The sequence below is a fragment of the Scyliorhinus torazame genome, chromosome 16 (genome assembly GCF_047496885.1).
Source record: "Scyliorhinus torazame isolate Kashiwa2021f chromosome 16, sScyTor2.1, whole genome shotgun sequence".
In the NCBI taxonomy this organism is placed as follows: domain Eukaryota; kingdom Metazoa; phylum Chordata; class Chondrichthyes; order Carcharhiniformes; family Scyliorhinidae; genus Scyliorhinus; species Scyliorhinus torazame.
The window spans coordinates 31,541,668-31,560,160 of record NC_092722.1 but is presented as its reverse complement, the minus strand read 5'-3'; the positions used below and the strand labels follow the sequence as shown (position 1 = coordinate 31,560,160).

At 49.9% G+C, this 18,493-nt stretch overlaps 1 protein-coding gene and 1 long non-coding RNA gene across 5 annotated transcripts in view; one reads left to right on the top strand and one right to left on the bottom strand.

The window, feature by feature from the left end:
* The window catches only part of LOC140392664 (uncharacterized), a 70,654-nt gene extending 60,860 nt beyond the window's left edge, over positions 1–9,794 (top strand). Inside the window, exon 3 of the long non-coding RNA XR_011935409.1 lies at positions 9,475–9,794. This is a non-coding gene — a long non-coding RNA (uncharacterized lncRNA). The remainder of the gene's footprint in view (positions 1–9,474) is intronic.
* The window catches only part of LOC140392662 (pleckstrin homology domain-containing family G member 5-like), a 337,052-nt gene that overhangs the window by 233,243 nt on the left and 85,316 nt on the right, over positions 1–18,493 (bottom strand). The gene's annotated exons all lie outside the window — the stretch shown is intronic.

Sequence of the window (18,493 nt, the reverse complement as noted above, 5' to 3'; positions counted from 1 at the left end):
GTTGACGAGTACTCAAGATTCCCCTTTGCCATCCCATGCCCTGACATGACCTCTGCCACCATCATCAAGGCCAGGCACAGTCTTTTCACCTTGTTCGGGTTCCCCAGCTACATCCTTGGCGATCGGGGTTCCTCCTTCATGAGCGACGAATTGCGTCAGTTCCTGCTCAGCAAGGGCATCGCCTCCAGCAGGACGACCAGCTACAACCCCCGGGGCAACGGACAGGTGGGGAGGGAGAACAAGATGGTCTGGAAGGCCGTCCTCCTGGCCCTATGGTCTAGAGGTCTCCCAGTCTCCCGCTGACAGGAGGTACTCTCCGATGCGCTCCACTCCATCCAGTCGCTCCTGTGTACTGCCACCAACGAGACTCCTCACGAGCGTATGTTTGCCTTCCCCAGGAAGTCCACCTCTGGGGTCTCGCTCCCGTCCTGGCTGACAGTCCCACGGCCCGTCCTCCTCCGGAAGCATGCACAGAGCCATATATCAGATCCCCTCGTCGAGAAGGTCCTGCTCCTCCATGCCAATCCACAATATGCCTACGTGGCACATCAGGACGGGCGACAGTGTAGCCACCTAAATTGGCCAACTCCCAATTTAAAATGGCGAACGGCAAAGGCTGAAGGGAAATTCAGCCAACACAGGCAGAAACCAGCAGGTGCAGGTTTGCTGTGTATTTAACTCTGCAAAGCCCAGACAGCATTGATACCAGCGACCACCCTATTCACTCGAATTTCTATGGGACACAGGAGGGTCCCGCACCACAATAAATTCCTCCACCCTGTTTCAAAAGGACACGTGGCACCACAATAAATTCCTCCACCCTGTTTCAAAAGGACACCCTCAGCGGCTTTACAGGCCACTCACAGCAGGGACACATCACAGCCCCTGTACCCATTCAAATTGGCACCATCACCACCAAGCACCCCGTGGTTTTAGTTGACCTGCCCCACACAGCAGAACACATTCTGGGAATCGACTTCATGAATTCCCACAATCTTTCATTTGATCCAGTCAACCAGTGTGTCTGGAAAATGGCAAAATCTGCAAGAGCCCCCGCAACGCTCAACATAGGAGAATACGCCAACAAAATTATCGCAGTAGGCAAATTTTGGTTCAACCCGACCACGCTTAGCACGGACAAGCAGGTTAGGGCAGTTCTGCAAAAGAACAGGACAGCATTCGCGACCCACAAACACGACTGTGGACGGATGACTGGTTCCGTACAAATCACAGGACCTGACCCTAGACCCCAAAAGTAGTATGGATTTCCCCAAGAGGCAGAGGGAGAAATCTTAAAATTAATCGAAAGCTTGTTAGAGCAGGGCATACTTAGATCAGTAGCCTCCACTAATAATGCCCCGATTTGGCCAGTGAGAAAGCCCGATGGATCATGGCGACTGACCATCGATTACCGGGAACTCAACAAAATCACCTCCGCAGCAGCCCCCACAGTAGCCACAAGTCCCGAGACCATGCTCAAGCAGGGACTCAATTCCCGATACTTTACGGTTTTGGACATCAGTAATAGATTCTGGTCCATTCCATTGGCAAAGGCGTGCCAGTACAAATTTGCCTTCACTTTTCACAACCAACAGTACACGTGGACATGCCTTCCACAAGGATTCCACAACTCCCCCTCCATTTTCCACCGACAGCTGGCAAATGGTTCAGCCAACTTTTCTCACCCCGAATGTCTGGTCCAGTACGTAGATGACCTACTACTGCAGACAGACACCAAAGAAGAGCACATCGAGCTTCTGTCCGAACTCCTGGAATTCTTACATTCAATTGGTTGTAAAGTTAACCCCAAAAAGGCCCAGATTTTGGAAGACAAGGTGATATATTTGGGTACAATTATCACGCACGGTAAACGCGAGATCGAGCATAAAAGGATTGACTCGATTGCTAAATTGCCCCTTCCCCAGAACGTTTCAGCCCTCCGGTCGCTTTTAGGACTGGTTGGCTACTGCCGAAACCACATTGACGGTTTCGCCAGCAAGGCAGCACCCCTCTCAGACCTCCTAAAGAAAGGAGCCCCCTGGGAATGGCTTCTGCAGCATACGGATGCTGTGGACTCTTTAAAACAGGCACTCATAGCAGCCCCTGCATTACAAGTTCCAGACCCGCTTTCCCCCTGCGCGATAGAGGTAGCAAGCACTGACCGCACCCTTTCGGCCGTGCTCCTTCAGGAACGGCACGAACAGTTAAGGCCCGTGGCTTATGCCTCCAGAGTTTTAGATGCTGTGGAGCAGGGATTTTCAGCCTGTGAGAGGCTCCTGCTCGCAGTATTTTGGGCAATTCAGTATTTTTCGTACATTACCGGACTGAACCCCATCACAATCCTCACCGAACACACCCCCACCCAACTTTTACTGGACGGACGACTCAAGCACGGTACAGTCAATCAAATTAGAGCAGCCAGATGGACCCTTTTCTTGCAGGGATGGGACATTACTGTGAAATGGACAAAGACCTACACTTTTTTAGCCGACAACCTACAGTACTCCGGAACTCCCCATGAATGTGAAATTATCTCTCCACACCACAACACAGGCCCCTTTATTGCGAAAACACCCCCCAGAAAGATAGGTTGTTCAACCCAGAGCCCCAAGCACACAGACACGTGCGAGCCCATAAAGATATATGTGGATGGATCTTCCACAATATTGGATGGGAAGCGCATAACAGGTTGCGGTATTTATGTCGAGGATGCGCAGGGACGCGCCCTAGAAGAAATAGTAATAAAACTTCCAGGACACTTAGGCGCGCAGGCAGCAGAACATGCGGCCATCGCGTATATAGTGGAACACCCAGATTCCTTCCCCAGCCCAGCAGACATATACTCGGACAGTCTCTATGTCTGCAACAGCCTTACGGAATTCCTACCCCTGTGGAAAGCAAGAGGATTTGTTTCCGCAGACGGAAAACCCCTCCCCTCAGCCCCATTGCTCCGTCACATCTTAGAGAGAGCACAGAACAGGACTTTTGGGATAGTCAAAGTTCAAAGTCACCATCGTTCCTCCCCCCCTGGAAATGTAAAAGCCGACGCACTGGCTAAAGCAGGTTCCAGACACGGATATTTTTGGACACCCCCCGAAAGCACACCAGTGAATGCAGTTCAGGACGCGCAGACTAAGATCGAGGATTTAGTGCAGGCCCAGAAGCAGGACAGCAATCTCAGGGAGATTTTAAAAGGAAACTATCCAGCACCCTACGAGAGGTTTAAAAATGCTCTGACCACACATGAAGGTGTTCCATTCGGGGCTAGGTGCGAAAAACAGGGGGGTGGCTATATTAGTGGGGAAGCGGGTAATGTTCGAGGCAAAGACTATAGTGGCGGATAACGGGGGCAGATACGTGATGGTGAGTGGCAAACTACAGGGGGAGACGGTGGTTTTGGTAAACGTATATGCCCCGAACTGGGATGATGCCAATTTTATGAGGCGGATGCTAGGACGCATTCCGGACCTAGAGATGGGAAAGCTGATAATGGGGGGAGATTTTAATACGGTGTTGGAACCAGGGCTGGATAGGTCGAAGTCCAGGACTGGAAGGAGGCCGGCAGCAGCCAAGGTACTTAAAGATTTTATGGAGCAGATGGGAGGTGTAGACCCGTGGAGATTTAGCAGACCTAGGAGTAAGGAGTTCTCATTTTTCTCCTATGTCCATAAAGTCTACTCGCGAATAGACTTTTTTGTGCTGGGTAGGGCATTGATCCCGAAGGTGAGGGGAACGGAGTATACGGCTATAGCCATTTCGGATCACGCTCCACACTGGGTGGACTTGGAGATAGGGGAGGAAACAGGAGGGCGCCCACCCTGGAGAATGGACATGGGACTAATGGCAGATGAGGGGGTGTGTCTAAGGGTGAGGGGGTGCATTGAAAAGTACTTGGAACTCAATGATAATGGGGAGGTCCAGGTGGGAGTGGTCTGGGAGGCGTTGAAGGCGGTGGTTAGAGGGGAGCTGATATCAATAAGGGCATATAAAGGGAAGCAGGAGAATAAGGAACGGGAGCGGTTGCTGCAAGAACTTTTGAGGGTGGACAGACAATATGCGGAAGCACCGGAGGAGGGACTGTACAGGGAAAGGCAAAGGCTACATGTAGAATTTGACTTGCTGACTACAGGCACTGCAGAGGCACAATGGAGGAAGGCACAGGGTGTACAGTATGAATATGGGGAGAAGGCGAGCAGGTTGCTGGCACACCAATTGAGGAAAAGGGGAGCAGCGAGGGAAATAGGGGGAGTGAGGGATGAGGAAGGAGAGATGGAGCGGGGAGCGGAGAGAGTGAATGGAGTGTTCAAGACATTTTATAAAAAATTATATGAAGCTCAACCCCCGGATGGGAGGGAGAGAATGATGGGCTTCTTGGATCGGCTGGAATTTCCCAAGGTGGAAGAGCAGGAAAGGGTGGGACTGGGAGCACAGATCGAGGTAGAAGAAGTGGTGAAAGGAATTAGGAGCATGCAGGCGGGAAAGGCCCCGGGACCGGATGGATTCCCAGTCGAATTCTATAGAAAATATGTGGACTTGCTCGCCCCGGTACTGACGAGGACCTTTAATGAGGCAAAGGAAAGGGGACAACTGCCCCCGACTATGTCTGAAGCAACGATATCGCTTCTCTTAAAGAAGGAAAAGGACCCGCTACAATGCGGGTCCTATAGACCTATTTCCCTCCTAAATGTAGATGCCAAGGTCCTGGCCAAGGTAATGGCAATGAGAATAGAGGAATGTGTCCCGGGGGTGGTCCACGAGGACCAAACTGGGTTTGTGAAGGGGAGACAGCTGAACACGAATATACGGAGGTTGTTAGGGGTAATGATGATGGCCCCACCAGAGGGAGAAACGGAGATAGTAGTGGCGATGGATGGCGAGAAAGCATTTGATAGAGTGGAGTGGGATTATTTGTGGGAGGTGTTGAGGAGATTTGGTTTTGGAGAGGGGTATGTTAGATGGGTGCAGCTGTTGTATAGGGCCCCAGTGGCGAGCGAGGTCACGAATGGACGGGGATCTGCATATTTTCGGCTCCATAGAGGGACAAGGCAGGGATGCCCTCTGTCCCCATTATTGTTTGCACTGGCGATTGAGCCCCTGGCGATAGCGTTGAGGGGTTCCAAGAAGTGGAGGGGAGTACTTAGGGGAGGAGAAGAGCACCGGGTATCTTTGTATGCGGACGATTTGCTACTATACGTGGCGGACCCGGCGGAAGGGATGCCAGAAATAATGCGGATACTTGGGGAGTTTGGGGATTTTTCAGGGTATAAATTGAACATGGGGAAAAGTGAGTTGTTTGTGGTGCATCCAGGGGAGCAGAGTAGAGAAATAGAGGACCTACCGTTGAGGAAGGTAACAAGGGACTTTCGTTACCTGGGGATCCAGATAGCTAAGAATTGGGGCACATTGCATAGGTTAAATTTAACGCGGTTGGTGGAACAGATGGAGGAGGATTTCAAGAGATGGGATATGGTATCCCTGTCAATGGCAGGGAGGGTGCAGGCGGTTAAGATGGTGGTCGTCCCGAGATTCCTCTTTGTGTTTCAGTGCCTCCCGGTGGTGATCACGAAGGCTTTTTTTAAAAGGATTGAAAAGAGCATCATGGGTTTTGTGTGGGCCGGGAAGACCCCGAGAGTGAGGAAGGGATTCTTACAGCGTAGTAGGGATAGGGGGGGGCTGGCACTACCGAGCCTAAGTGAGTATTATTGGGCCGCTAATATTTCAATGGTGAGTAAGTGGATGGGAGAGGAGGAGGGAGCGGCGTGGAAGAGATTAGAGAGGGCGTCCTGTAGGGGGACTAGCCTACAGGCTATGGTGACAGCCCCATTGCCGTTCTCACCGAGGAACTACACCACAAGCCCGGTGGTGGTGGCTACACTGAAGATTTGGGGACAGTGGAGACGGCATAGGGGAAAGACTGGAGCCTTGGGGGGGTCCCCGATAAGAAACAACCATAGGTTTGCCCCGGGGGGAATGGATGGGGGATATGGAATGTGGCAAAGAGCAGGAATAACGCAACTGAAAGATCTGTTTGTGGATGGGAAGTTCGCGAGTCTGGGAGCGCTGACCGAGAAATATGGGTTGCCCCAAGGGAATGCATTCAGGTATCTGCAACTGAGGGCTTTTGCGAGGCAACAGGTGAGGGAATTCCCGCAGCTCCCGACACAAGAGGTGCAGGACAGAGTGATCTCAAAGACATGGGTGGGGGATGGTAAGGTGTCAGATATATATAGGGAAATGAGGGACGAAGGGGAGACTATGGTAGATGAACTAAAAGGGAAATGGGAAGAAGAGCTGGGGGAGGAGATCGAGGAGGGGCTGTGGGCAGATGCCCTAAGCAGGGTAAGCCTGATTCAGTTTAAGGTATTACACAGGGCACATATGACTGGAGCACGGCTCAGTAAATGTTTTGGGGTGGAGGATAGGTGTGCGAGGTGCTCGAGAAGCCCAGCGAATCATACCCATATGTTTTGGTCATGCCCGGCACTACAGGGGTTTTGGATGGGGGTGACAAAGGTGCTTTCAAAAGTAGTAGGAGTCCGGGTCGAACCAAGCTGGGGGTTGGCTATATTTGGGGTTGCACAAGAGCCGGGAGTGCAGGAGGCGAGAGAGGCCGATGTTTTGGCCTTTGCGTCCCTAGTAGCCCGGCGCAGGATATTGCTAATGTGGAAAGAAGCCAAGCCCCCGGGGGTGGAGACCTGGATAAATGACATGGCGGGGTTTATAAAGCTAGAGCGGATTAAGTTCGTCCTAAGGGGGTCGGCTCAAGGGTTCACCAGGCGGTGGCAACCGTTCGTCGAATACCTCGCAGAAAGATAGACGGAATGGGAAAAAGAAGGCAGCAGCAGCAGCCCAGGATCGGGGTGAGGGGGGGGGGGGGGGGGGGGTGGGGGGGGGGGGGGGGAGGAGGAACCAGAAGGACTCTCAGGGTTGTTAATATATACTGTATAGTATGTATAGGTCGTTGCTACAGATAATTATATATTGGACTGTTAAATTATATTTTTGGAGAGTGTTACTTGTGACAAGGCAGTTGCCAATTAGGGCTAGTTTTCATTTTTGTTATTTATTATTTATTCATTTTTTGTTTATAAAATAGGTCATTGTTATTTGTGTTGTTATAATATTGTGTAAAGGATGCACAATGTACTGTGTTGGTTGACCAAAAATTTTCAATAAAATATTTAATAAAAAAAAAGACACCCTTTATGTGGTTCCTGAACAGGACAGGAATCAACTGATTTGTTTGTTCCATGACGGTCATGGACATCAGGGAATCGATCCCACTACAGCCCACCTCAGGCAGCTTTGTTGGTGGCCGGATTTAAAGGACAATGTAAATCACTACATCGAGAATTGTCTTATCTGTGTCCAGAATAATCCGGACAGATATGCCAAAAAGGCTGAGCTTAGTCACACCCGACCCGTGAATGGCCCCTGGACTAACCTCCAGATTGATTTTATAGGACCATTGCCCCCTTGTAGGAATGGTTATAAATATGTACTCGTGGTGATAGACACGTTTGCGAAATGGGTGGAAGCATTCCCATCCAGAACGAACACTGCAAAGACCACAGCCAAGATTTTGACCCACCACATGTTTACAAGATGGGGACTCCCCCACAGCATTGAATCCGACCAAGGTTCCCACTTTACGGGACGTGTCATGAAGAACGTCCTCACGATATTTGGCATTATCCAAAAATTCCACATTGCATACCACCCACAGTCGAGTGGTATCGTGGAGCGCATGAATCAGACCCTAAAATCCACCCTCAGAAAAATGGTCCAGCAAAACAACACCACTTGGTACTCAGTCCTCCCTTTTGCGCTGATGTTTTTGCGCAATACAGTTTCAACTTCCACAGGTTACACCCCACACACTCTCATGACCGGACGCCCCATGAAAGGCACAGAATTTTTATTAGGTTTAGACTTGACCAGCCCCGAAGTGACGGCCCTCACACACGAGAAAGCAGTAGAGCAATTGGTGGATAATGTTAAAACGGCTCAGCTAGCAGCCGCAATGAAATTGGGCACAAGAAAGAAACAGAGCAAGGCCTATTTCGACAAGACGATGCATGCGACTGAGTACAGTGTAGGACAGCAAGTCATGCTCTCCGTATACAACCCCAGCACATTCCTGTCACCTAAGTACTCGGGTCCGTACTCCATTGCGGACAAAGTAAGCCCTTTCGTCTACAAGATAAAGTACCCCAATGGAAAGACTGCGTGGTTCCATATCAACCAGATGAAGGCATATGGAACACAGTCTAACCACGCACACCACGTCATGCTCGACGCAGCAGACCACGCCCTGCGCACAGCCAACGTAACCCTACCATCCCCCAACACGTCCAGCCCAGCCACGGACTCAACCTCGACTCCACCCCTGAAATATACACTCCGCCCTCGAACACCCACAGACTGCAGCAGCAGAGACAGCGACTGTGACTCGGACGATAGCCACAGCACGCCTCCCTACTATCCTCATGCAACAGGACCCACACCCAGCGAATCTGACCACGATTCAAGTGATCCCTTCATGATCACTTTCCTAAACAAACCCCACCACCGACCACCGACCTACCATGACCACCCCGATTCCGTCCCCACACAGCTAGACACCACCTATTGGCACAGAGACAATTTGTACAGACTCGTCCGGAATGACGAGAGCGATCCGAAATCATACCAAGCAGCCCTTGCAGCCTTGATACATTCAAGAGTTTGGCATCCGGGAGAAGATGACGACCTTGAGTCTGACTCCCAAAGCGAGAACCCCTTTGCCACCCTGTTCGCAACCGATAACTGAGGTGTCCGATGATGTTTCAAAAGGAACCGCTTGGGAGAAACGATGCTCTTTCTGATAGAACCTGCAGCATGTTTGATGTTGTTTGTACTTGTATTGTTACATGTTGTATGTCAGACTGGAATTTTTTTTTCCACAGCCCCACGCCCTTTCAACAGAACCTTTGAGGACTTGCCCACAGAGACTTGTCCCAGACACCAGTTCAGAGGAACTCGTCTGTCGGCAGACGCCCGTTCATAACTGCCCTTCTGGTTCGAAGGTAGAACCAATATGGCAACCCCCCACTATGACTACATTTCTTGCCCGTTCTTGTCGGTTGCTCAGGCAGTGGAGAAACGGCTTGGGACCCGCCCTACCTGGGAATCCCCTCCTGGTCAGCTACGCTCGGGTAGGGGACACACGGCATTGGTCGCCGTCCTACCCGGGGACTCCATCCAACTCTTACCCGTCGCGGCCCATACGCACCTCATTTTGGAAAGTTTTGGTTCAAAAAGTTTTAGTTTTGTTTCAGGTAACCCTTAGGTTGCCAACCACATGCTACTTACATCCTGAAACATTTGGATGGTAACCAATTATAAAGGGAGTAATTGGCACTAAAGGACAGACAGGCTATCATATGAGATGTTAAACCAAGATAGTAACAGACACTATGCTTGTTTCCACAGAACTCCAGAAGCTCCAGGACCGGAGAAGAGAAGAGAAGTGAAAGAAGAAGAACCATGAGGACATCCTCTGCGTGGTTCATCGTTATCATGGACATTTGGTTGAGCGCGAACGTGAACCCCATGACCTCAAGCCCCCCAGTCGTTAATGATTCACTTCCCCACAGTACCCAGAGCCCAGCCACCAGCGACACCACACCATCTTGGTGTGACAGGTTTATAACCTGGTACTCCCTGTCCTACTTGATAGAATCCCTATTGGTATTGGCGATACTCTGCTGCATCGTGCCGACTATGCGTCTGAGAAAATGGAGAAGGAGAGCCGCCCGTTCATAACTGCCCTTCTGGTTCGAAGGTAGAACCAATATGGCAACCCCCCACTATGACTACATTTCTTGCCCGTTCTTGTCGGTTGCTCAGGCAGTGGAGAAACGGCTTGGGACCCGCGCTCGCACCCCGGTATATAGGATCAGATCCCCTATTTTTGGATATGACCAGACACCCGACCCCCGCGATCTATAATATAGAGCATTCGTTTGCGTTTTTGTTGTAAATAAATAAATGTTCATGAGCAATTGTATGATCCTGAGCTGGACTGCCAAGCCAGGAAACATGTGTATAAACTGCTATGATTTTGTTTGTATGGTTGAGGAAGTTAGAGTGATGAAATGTTTCAGTGAGTGTAGTGTATTAAGGATAGTTAGAGGTTCCCATTTGGTTTGCTGTGTATTTAACTCTGCAAAGCCCAGACAGCATCGATACCAGCGACCATCAGCATAATAATGTAGCAGCCATCTACATACTAATGAGCAATCCCCAGGAACAATAGCAACATTTGGGACACACAAAACTAAGCCAGACTCCCCGGCGCCAGCAGGAGCCAACACAAAAGAGGTTAACGAACACCTCAAGACCGCCCATCGATCAGGGAACCGCTCCAGTATTGGAGAAATCGAACCAAGCGATTGGAACGAAGTCCAATCACCTAGAACCAGGTACAGGGTCCGCCCCGAAAGGCGGGAAGCCCCTGGGGACTATAAAGTTAAGCCCCAAGTTCAACTCGCTCTCTTCGTCCTGCCCGGGTCACCCCGCAACGCGGACCAACCGTGACCGGTGCAGTGACCGCTGAAAGAAGTAAGTCTCAAGTCAACGCTCGCTACGAGATAGGCGCTCCTAGCTACCAAGCCGTACCAACTTTGAATTCTGCAGACTCAGAACCCGAACGAAAGGCCATTTGTTCCCCTGACCTGGTGGGCCAGTCCGAAGTTAAGTATAGGCCTGTTGTAGAAGTAGCTTAAACATAGAATTTGTGCATGAGTAGCGATTACTGTGTACAATAAATGTGCTTTGATTTGAATCTTACTAATTGGTGTATTGAGTTATTGATCATTACTTGGACTTGAACCTTGTGGCGGTATCATAAAGACACCTGGCGACTCGCGAGCAAAGATAATAAAACAGAGCAATTGAACCAACGGAAAGTTAGCAACAGCAGGACACCGTCTCCCTTCGGGATTTGGCACCTGCAGGTTCCCCAGCGACCATCACCACCACCCCCGACATTACACCGTCTTCCCCCACCTCTACCCACCTACCTCAAGAACTGGCACCCGCAGGCCCACCAGCGACCATCACCACCACCCCCGCCCATACACCGCCCCCCCCCCACTCCACCGACTCAACAACTGGGTGAAGAAGAGTACAACACGCTCCCGGACGTGCAGGTCTCGACACCGGTGCCCACACCACAGCCGGGACTGAGGCGATCACGGCAGAAGGTCAAGGCCCCTGACAGACTTGATCTTTAAGTCCACTTCACCCCCACTGGACTCTTTTTTTTAAACAGGGGGTGAATGTGGTAAACCACTATTGTATTGTTACATGCCTGGGCTTGTCCCTGCTGGCTACGCCTGTGGCTCCTCCCCTCGCGCTCATGTATAAAGGTGGCTGGTCTCCGCCTCTAATCCAGTTCGGGATCAGAGGCCAGGGGGCTTTCTGTTTAGTGTATTAAAGCCTCAGTTACGTTCACCACTCGTCGTGTGTTCATCGATGGCATATCACCCTCTGTATGTTAATATTCCTCAGGGCCATTTGCAGTATAATTCATACCTAGATTTGATCCTCCAAATGCATTGCCTCGCATTTGTCCGGATTAAACTCCATCTGCCATGTCTGTGCCCAAGTCTCTAATCTATCTATATCCTCTTGAATCCTTTGACTACCCTCGGCACTATCAGCAACTACTAATCTTCGTGTCATCCGCAAACCTACTAATCAGACCACCCACATTTTCCTCCAGATCATTTATATATACTACAAACAACAAAGGTCCCTGCGGATCACCATTAGCGACAGATCTCCATTCTGAAAAACACCCTTCCACCGCTACTCTCTGTCTTCTATTACCAAACCAACTCTGTATCCATCTAGCCAGCCCACCCCAAATCTCATGTAATTTTAGTTTTTGTACCAGTCTGCCATGTAGGACCTTGCCAATCGCCTTACTGAAATCCATACAAACTACATCCACAGCTCTTCCCTCATCAATGTTCTTTGTCACCTCTTCAAAAAACTCAATCAAGTTGGTGAGACATGACCTTCTCTGTACAAAACCATGCTGCCCGTCACTAACTAGTCCATTTTCCTCCAAATGTGCATATATCCTGTCCCTCAGTATCTTTTCTAAAAGCTTCCCCGCCACTGATGTCAGGCTCACCGGCTTATAATTTGTTGGATTATCCCTGCTTCTGTTCTTTTTTTTTTAATAAATATTTTATTGAAAATTTTTGGTCAACCAACACAGTACATTGTGCATCCTTTACACAATATTATAACAACACAAATAACAATGACCTATTTTATAAACAAAAAATGAATAAATAATAAATAACAAAAATGAAAACTAACCCTAATTGGCAACTGCCTTATCACAAGTAACACTCTCCAAAAATATAATTTAACAGTCCAATATATAATTATCTGTCGCAACGACCTATACACATTATACAGTGTATATTAACAACCCTGAGAGTCCTTCTGGTTCCTCCTCCCCCTCCCCCCCCCCCACTCCCCCCCTCCCCCCCCCCACCACCCCCCCCCCCCCCCCCCCCACCCCGATCCTGGGCTGCTGCTGCTGCCTTCTTTTTTCCATTCCATCTATCTTTCTGCGAGGTATTCGACGAACGGTTGCCACCGCCTGGTGAACCCTTGAGCCGACCCCCTTAGAACGAACTTAATCCGCTCTGGCTTTATAAACCCTGCCATGTCATTTATCCAGGTGTCCACCCCCGGGGGCTTGGCTTCTTTCCACATTAACAATATCCTGCGCCGGGCTACTAGGGACGCAAAGGCCAAAACATCGGCCTCTCTCGCCTCCTGCACTCCCGGCTCTTGTGCAACCCCAAATATAGCCAACCCCCAGCTTGGTTCGACCCGGACCCCCACAACTTTTGAAAGCACCTCCTGCTTCTGTTCTTAAACAAGGCTATTCTCCAGTCCTCTAGAACCTCGCTTGTGGTCAATGAGGATGTGAAGATATCTGTTAAGGCCTCAGCTATTTCTCCCCTTGCCTCCCGCAGTAACCTGGGATAGATCCTATCCAGCCCCGGAGACTTGTCCACCTTAATGCAATTTAGGATACTTAACACTTGCTCCTTTGATATATTGATGTTCACAAGAGCGTTCACACACCTATCCCTGACCTCAACATCGGTCATGTCCTTCTCCCTGGTGAACATCGACACAAAGTACTCATTAAGTACTTCCTGTGGTTCCACACATAACTTCCCTCCATTGTCCTTGAGTGGGCCTACTCTTTTTCTTGCTACCCTCTTGCTCCTAATAGATGCATAAAAAGCCTTGGGATTCTCGTTGCCGCTGTTTGCTAAAGACATTTCATGGTCCCTTTTAGCCCACCTAATTCAACATTTAAGTTCCTTCCTACTTTCACCGTACTCCTCAAGGGCTTCGTCAGTTTTTAGATGCCTAGACCTATCGTATGCTTTCTTTTTCCTTTTGACTAAACTTACGATTTCCCTTGTCATTCGTGGTTCCCGAAATCCTTCATTTTTGAGGAACATGCCTGTTTTGCAATTCAATCAATTGGCCTTTAAAAACCTCCCACATGTCAGACGTGGATTTGCCCTCAAATAGTCGCACCCAATCCACATTCCCCAAGTTCCCGTCTAATTTGGATGTAATTGGCCCTCCCCCAATTAAGCACCATCATCCACGGGCCACTCTTGTCCTTATCCATGACTACCCGAAATCTTATTGAATTATGTTTGCTAAGCCCAAAATGCTCCCCCACTGAAACATCAATCACCTGGACTGACTCAAGTCCAGTATGGCCCCCTCCCTGGTTGGATTGTCAACATACTGTATCAGGGCTGGATCGGTCCAGGTCTAGGACCGGGAGGAGGCCGGCAGCGGCCAAGGTGCTTAAGGACTTCATGGAGCAGATGGGAGGAGTAGACCCCTGGAGATTCACTAGGCCCAGGAGTAGGGAGTTTTCCTTCTTCTCCCATGTCCACAAGGTGTATTCTCGGATAGACTTCTTTGTCCTGGGAAGGGCACTGATCCCGAAGGTGACAGGGACGGAGTATTCGGCCATAGCCATTTCGGACTATGCCCCACATTGGATAGATCTGGTAGTAGGAGAGGAAAAGGAACGGCACCCACTCTGGAGATTAGATATGGGACTGTTGGCGGATGAGGGGGTATGTGTAAGGGTGAGGGGATGTATCGAAAGGTACCTGGAGATTAACGATGATGGAGAGGTTCAGGTGGGAGTGGTCTGGGAGGCACTGAAGGCGGTGGTCAGAGGGGAACTGATTTCCATAAAGGCCCATAAGGGGAAACAAGAGAGTAAAGAGAGGGAGCGATTGTTGAGAGACATTTTGAGGGTGGATAGGCAATATGCAGAGGCTCCGGATGAGGGACTGTACAGGGAAAGACGAAGGTTGCATACAGAATTTGACTTGCTGACCATGGGCAGGGCAGAGGCACAATGGAGGAAGGCACAGGGAGTACAGTATGAGTACGGAGAGAAGGCGAGCCGGTTACTGGCCCAACAATTGAGGAAGAGAGGGGCGGCGAGGGAGATAGGTGGGGTGAGGGACGAGGAGGGTGAGATGGAACGGGGAGCAGAGAGGGTGAACGGGGTGTTTAAGGCATTTTATGAGAGGCTGTATAAGGCTCAACCCCCGAAAGGGAAGGAGAGAATGATGCACTTCCTGGATCAGCTGGAATTCCCGAAGGTGGAGGAGCAGGAGAGGACAGGATTGGGAGCACAGATTGAGGTGGAGGAGGTGGTAAAAGGGATTGGGAGCATGCAGGCAGGGAAGGCCCTGGGACCAGATGGGTTCCCGGTGGAATTTTATAGGAAATACATGGACCTACTAGCCCCGCTTCTGACGAGAACCTTTAACGAGGCCAGGGAAGGGGGACGTTGCCCCCGACGATGTTGGAGGCGATGATATCGTTGCTCCTGAAGAGGGACAAAGACCCGCTGCAGTGCGGGTCTTACAGGCCTATCTCCCTTCTGAATGTAGATGCCAAGCTCTTGGCCAAGGTGATGGCGACGAGGATCGAGGATTATGTTCCAGGGGTGGTTCACGAGGATCAAACTGGGTTTGTTAAGGGGAGACAGTTGAACACTAATATACGGAGGCTGCTAGGTGTGATGATGATGTCCCCGCCGGAGGGAGAGGCGGAGATAGTGGTGGCGATGGACGCTGAGAAAGCATTTGATAGAGTGGAGTGGGATTAGCTGTGGGAAGTGTTGAGGAGATTTGGATTTGGAGAGGGGTTTATTGGGTGGGTTCAGCTTTTATATAGGGTCCCGGTGGCAAGTGTGATCACAAACAGGCAGAGATCTGACTACTTCCGTCTATATAGAGGGACAAGACAGGGATGTCCCCTGTCCCCGATACTGTTTGCGTTGGCAATTGAGCCACTGGCCATAGCGCTGAGGGGCTCTAGGAAGTGGAGGGGAGTACTTAGGGGAGGAGAAGAGCACCGGGTGTCATTATACGCGGATGACTTGTTGTTGTATGTCGCGGACCCAGTGGAGGGGATGCCCGAGATAATGCAGACACTCAGGGAGTTTGGGGAATTTTCGGGATATAAACTGAATATGGGGAAGAGTGAGCCGTTTGTGATGCACCCTGGGGAACAGGGCAGGGGAATAGATGATTTGCCGCTGAGGAGAGTAACAAGGGATTTTCGGTACCTAGGGATCCAGATGGCCAGGAACTGGGGAACCTTGCATAAGCTTAATTTAGGAAGATTGGTGGAGCAGATGGAAGAGGATTTTAGGAGATGGGACATGGTGCCCCTGTCACTGGCGGGCAGGGTGCAGGCGGTCAAAATGGTGGTCCTTCCGTGATGTATTTTTGTGTTCCAGTGCCTCCCTGTGATGATTACCAAGGCTTTTTTCAAAAAAGTGGATAAGAGTGTGATGAGCTTTGTGTGGGCTGGGAAGACCCCAAGAGTGAAGAGGGGGTTTCTGCAGCGTAGCAGGGATAGGGGGGACTGGCACTGCCAAGCTTAAGTGACTATTATTGGGCCGCCAATATATCAATGGTATGCAAGTGGATGGGTGAAGGGGAGGGAGCGGCGTGGAAAAGACTAGAGATGGCATCCTGTAGGGGAACCTGCCTGCAAGCATTAGCGACGGCGCCTTTACCGTTCTCCCCGAAAAAGTACACCACAAGTCCAGTGGTGGTGGCAACACTGAAAATTTGGGGGCAGTGGAGACGACATAAGGGAGTGACGGGTGCCTCAGTGTGGTCCCCGATAAGGAACAACCATAGGTTCGTCCCGGGAAGGATAGATGGGGGATTTAAATCTTGGCAGCGAGCAGGAATTGCGAAATTGAAGGACTTGTTCTTAGACGGGACGTTCGCGAGTCTGGGAGCACTGACAGAAAAATATGGGTTGCCACCTGGGAATGCATTTCGCTATATGCAAGTGAGGGCATTTGTGAGGCAACAGGTGAGGGAATTTCCGCAGCTCCCGGCGCAAGAAATCCAGGACAGAGTGATTTTGGGGGCATGGGTGGGTGATGGTAGGGTGTCAGATATATATAGGGAAATGAGAGAGGAGGGGGAGACAATGGTAGAGGAGCTGAAGGGAAAATGGGAGGAGGAGCTGGGGGAAGAGATTGAGGAGGGGCTGTGGGCAGATGCCCTAAGTAGGGTAAACTCTTCGTCCTCGTGTGCCAGGCCCAGCCTGATACAATTCAAGGTTCTACACAGGGCGCATATGACGGGAGCAAGGCTGAGTAGATTTTTTGGAGTGGAGGATAGGTGCGGGAGATGCGCGGGAAGCCCGGCGAACCACACCCACATGTTTTGGTCACGTCCGGTATTGCATGGGTTCTGGGTGGGTGTGGCAAAAGTGATTTCAAAGGTGGTGGGGGTCCGGGTCGAACCAGGCTGGGGGTTGGCTATATTTGGGGTTGCAGATGAGCCGGGAGTGCAGGAGGCGAGAGAGGCCGATGTTTTGGCCTTTGCGTCCCTAGTAGCCCGGCGAAGGATTCTACTTATGTGGAAAGAAGCTAAACCCCCGGGCGTGGAGGCCTGGATAAACGACATGGCAGGGTTCATAAAATTGGAGCGGATAAAGTACGCACTAAGAGGTTCGGCTCAAGGGTTCACCAGGCGGTAGCAACCGTTCCTTGACTACCTCGCAGAACGATAAGGGAAATGGAGAAGGTAGCAGCAGCAACCCGGGGGGGGGGGCCCATGCGGGCCCTCAGGGGTTTCCTATAGTTGTTTGTATATTAGTTATTTATACTGGCATGTGGGACTTTAGTGTCTTGGAGAGTTATTATTTTGTTGTTGGCAGTTGCCGTTTAGTTAATATATTATTTATTTGTTTAAAAAAAATGGTCATTATTATTTATATTGTTTTAAAGTTGTAAAAAGGGGGAAATCCTGTACTGTTCTTGTTTGACCGAAAAAATTTGAATAAAATATATTTTTTTAAAAACATACTGTATCAAAAAGCCCTCCTGGACACATCTAACAAATTGCTCTCTGTTATAACCTGCCTGAAAACTATTGGCTGGGGACTATTGGATATTGCATAACTCTTAGGGAGTATGAGCTCCCCCAATGAAGGGGATGGGGAAATCATCAGCACTTTCGCCCGCATAAATAGAGCTGGCCAGTATGGTACCAGCTAGAGGAGTAAAGCAGTGGTGAAGTACTACTGCTGCTGTATATATAAAATTGTAAATCAAGTTATTTTCTTTTGACTCTACAAACTTGTGCTGGATTCTTCATGGCCCTCACAAAACTCTCCATCCGAGCCCCTGGCTATAAGGGATTCCCAGTCAATATGGGGAAGTTAAAAGTCGCCCATCACACCTTTTCAGTATCTGACTACACAACTGCTCCTCTGTCTCCTGCGGGCTGTTGGGAGGTCAATGGTACACTGCCAACTATGTGATTTCACTCTTCACCTATAATACCTCTCTATAAGATCCCTTCAATGTGTCCTCCCTCAACACAGCTGTGATCTACTCCCTAATCAGCAACTCCCCCACCTCTTTTGTTTCCCCCTCTGTCCCATCTAAAACAACAATATCCCGGAATGTTAAGCTGTCAGTCCTGTCCCTCCTTTAACCATGTCTCCGTAATTGTAATTACATCAGAGTTCCATGCAGTAATTAATCCAGGCTCTCAGTTCATCTGTTTTACCTGTTATACTTTTTGCATTGAAGCAAACGCACTCCTGACCTACAGTCCCGCTGTGCCCCGCAGATTCCCTTTGCCTGCTGTTATGGGCCAGGGTTTAGAGAATCCCAAAGTGAATCATGGAGTTCACCTGACCCAAAACTTTTACTAGATTGTGGTTTGGGGAGCACACGGCCCACTCTACAGGTGTGGTACAACAGAAATGGAAAAGTATTTTTTAAAGCAAAACAATGTTTATTCTATGAACTCAAGTGAACCTTTTTAAAGATACAGTGAACATCTTAGCAACCATTAATTCAAATACAACCCCCAAAGAA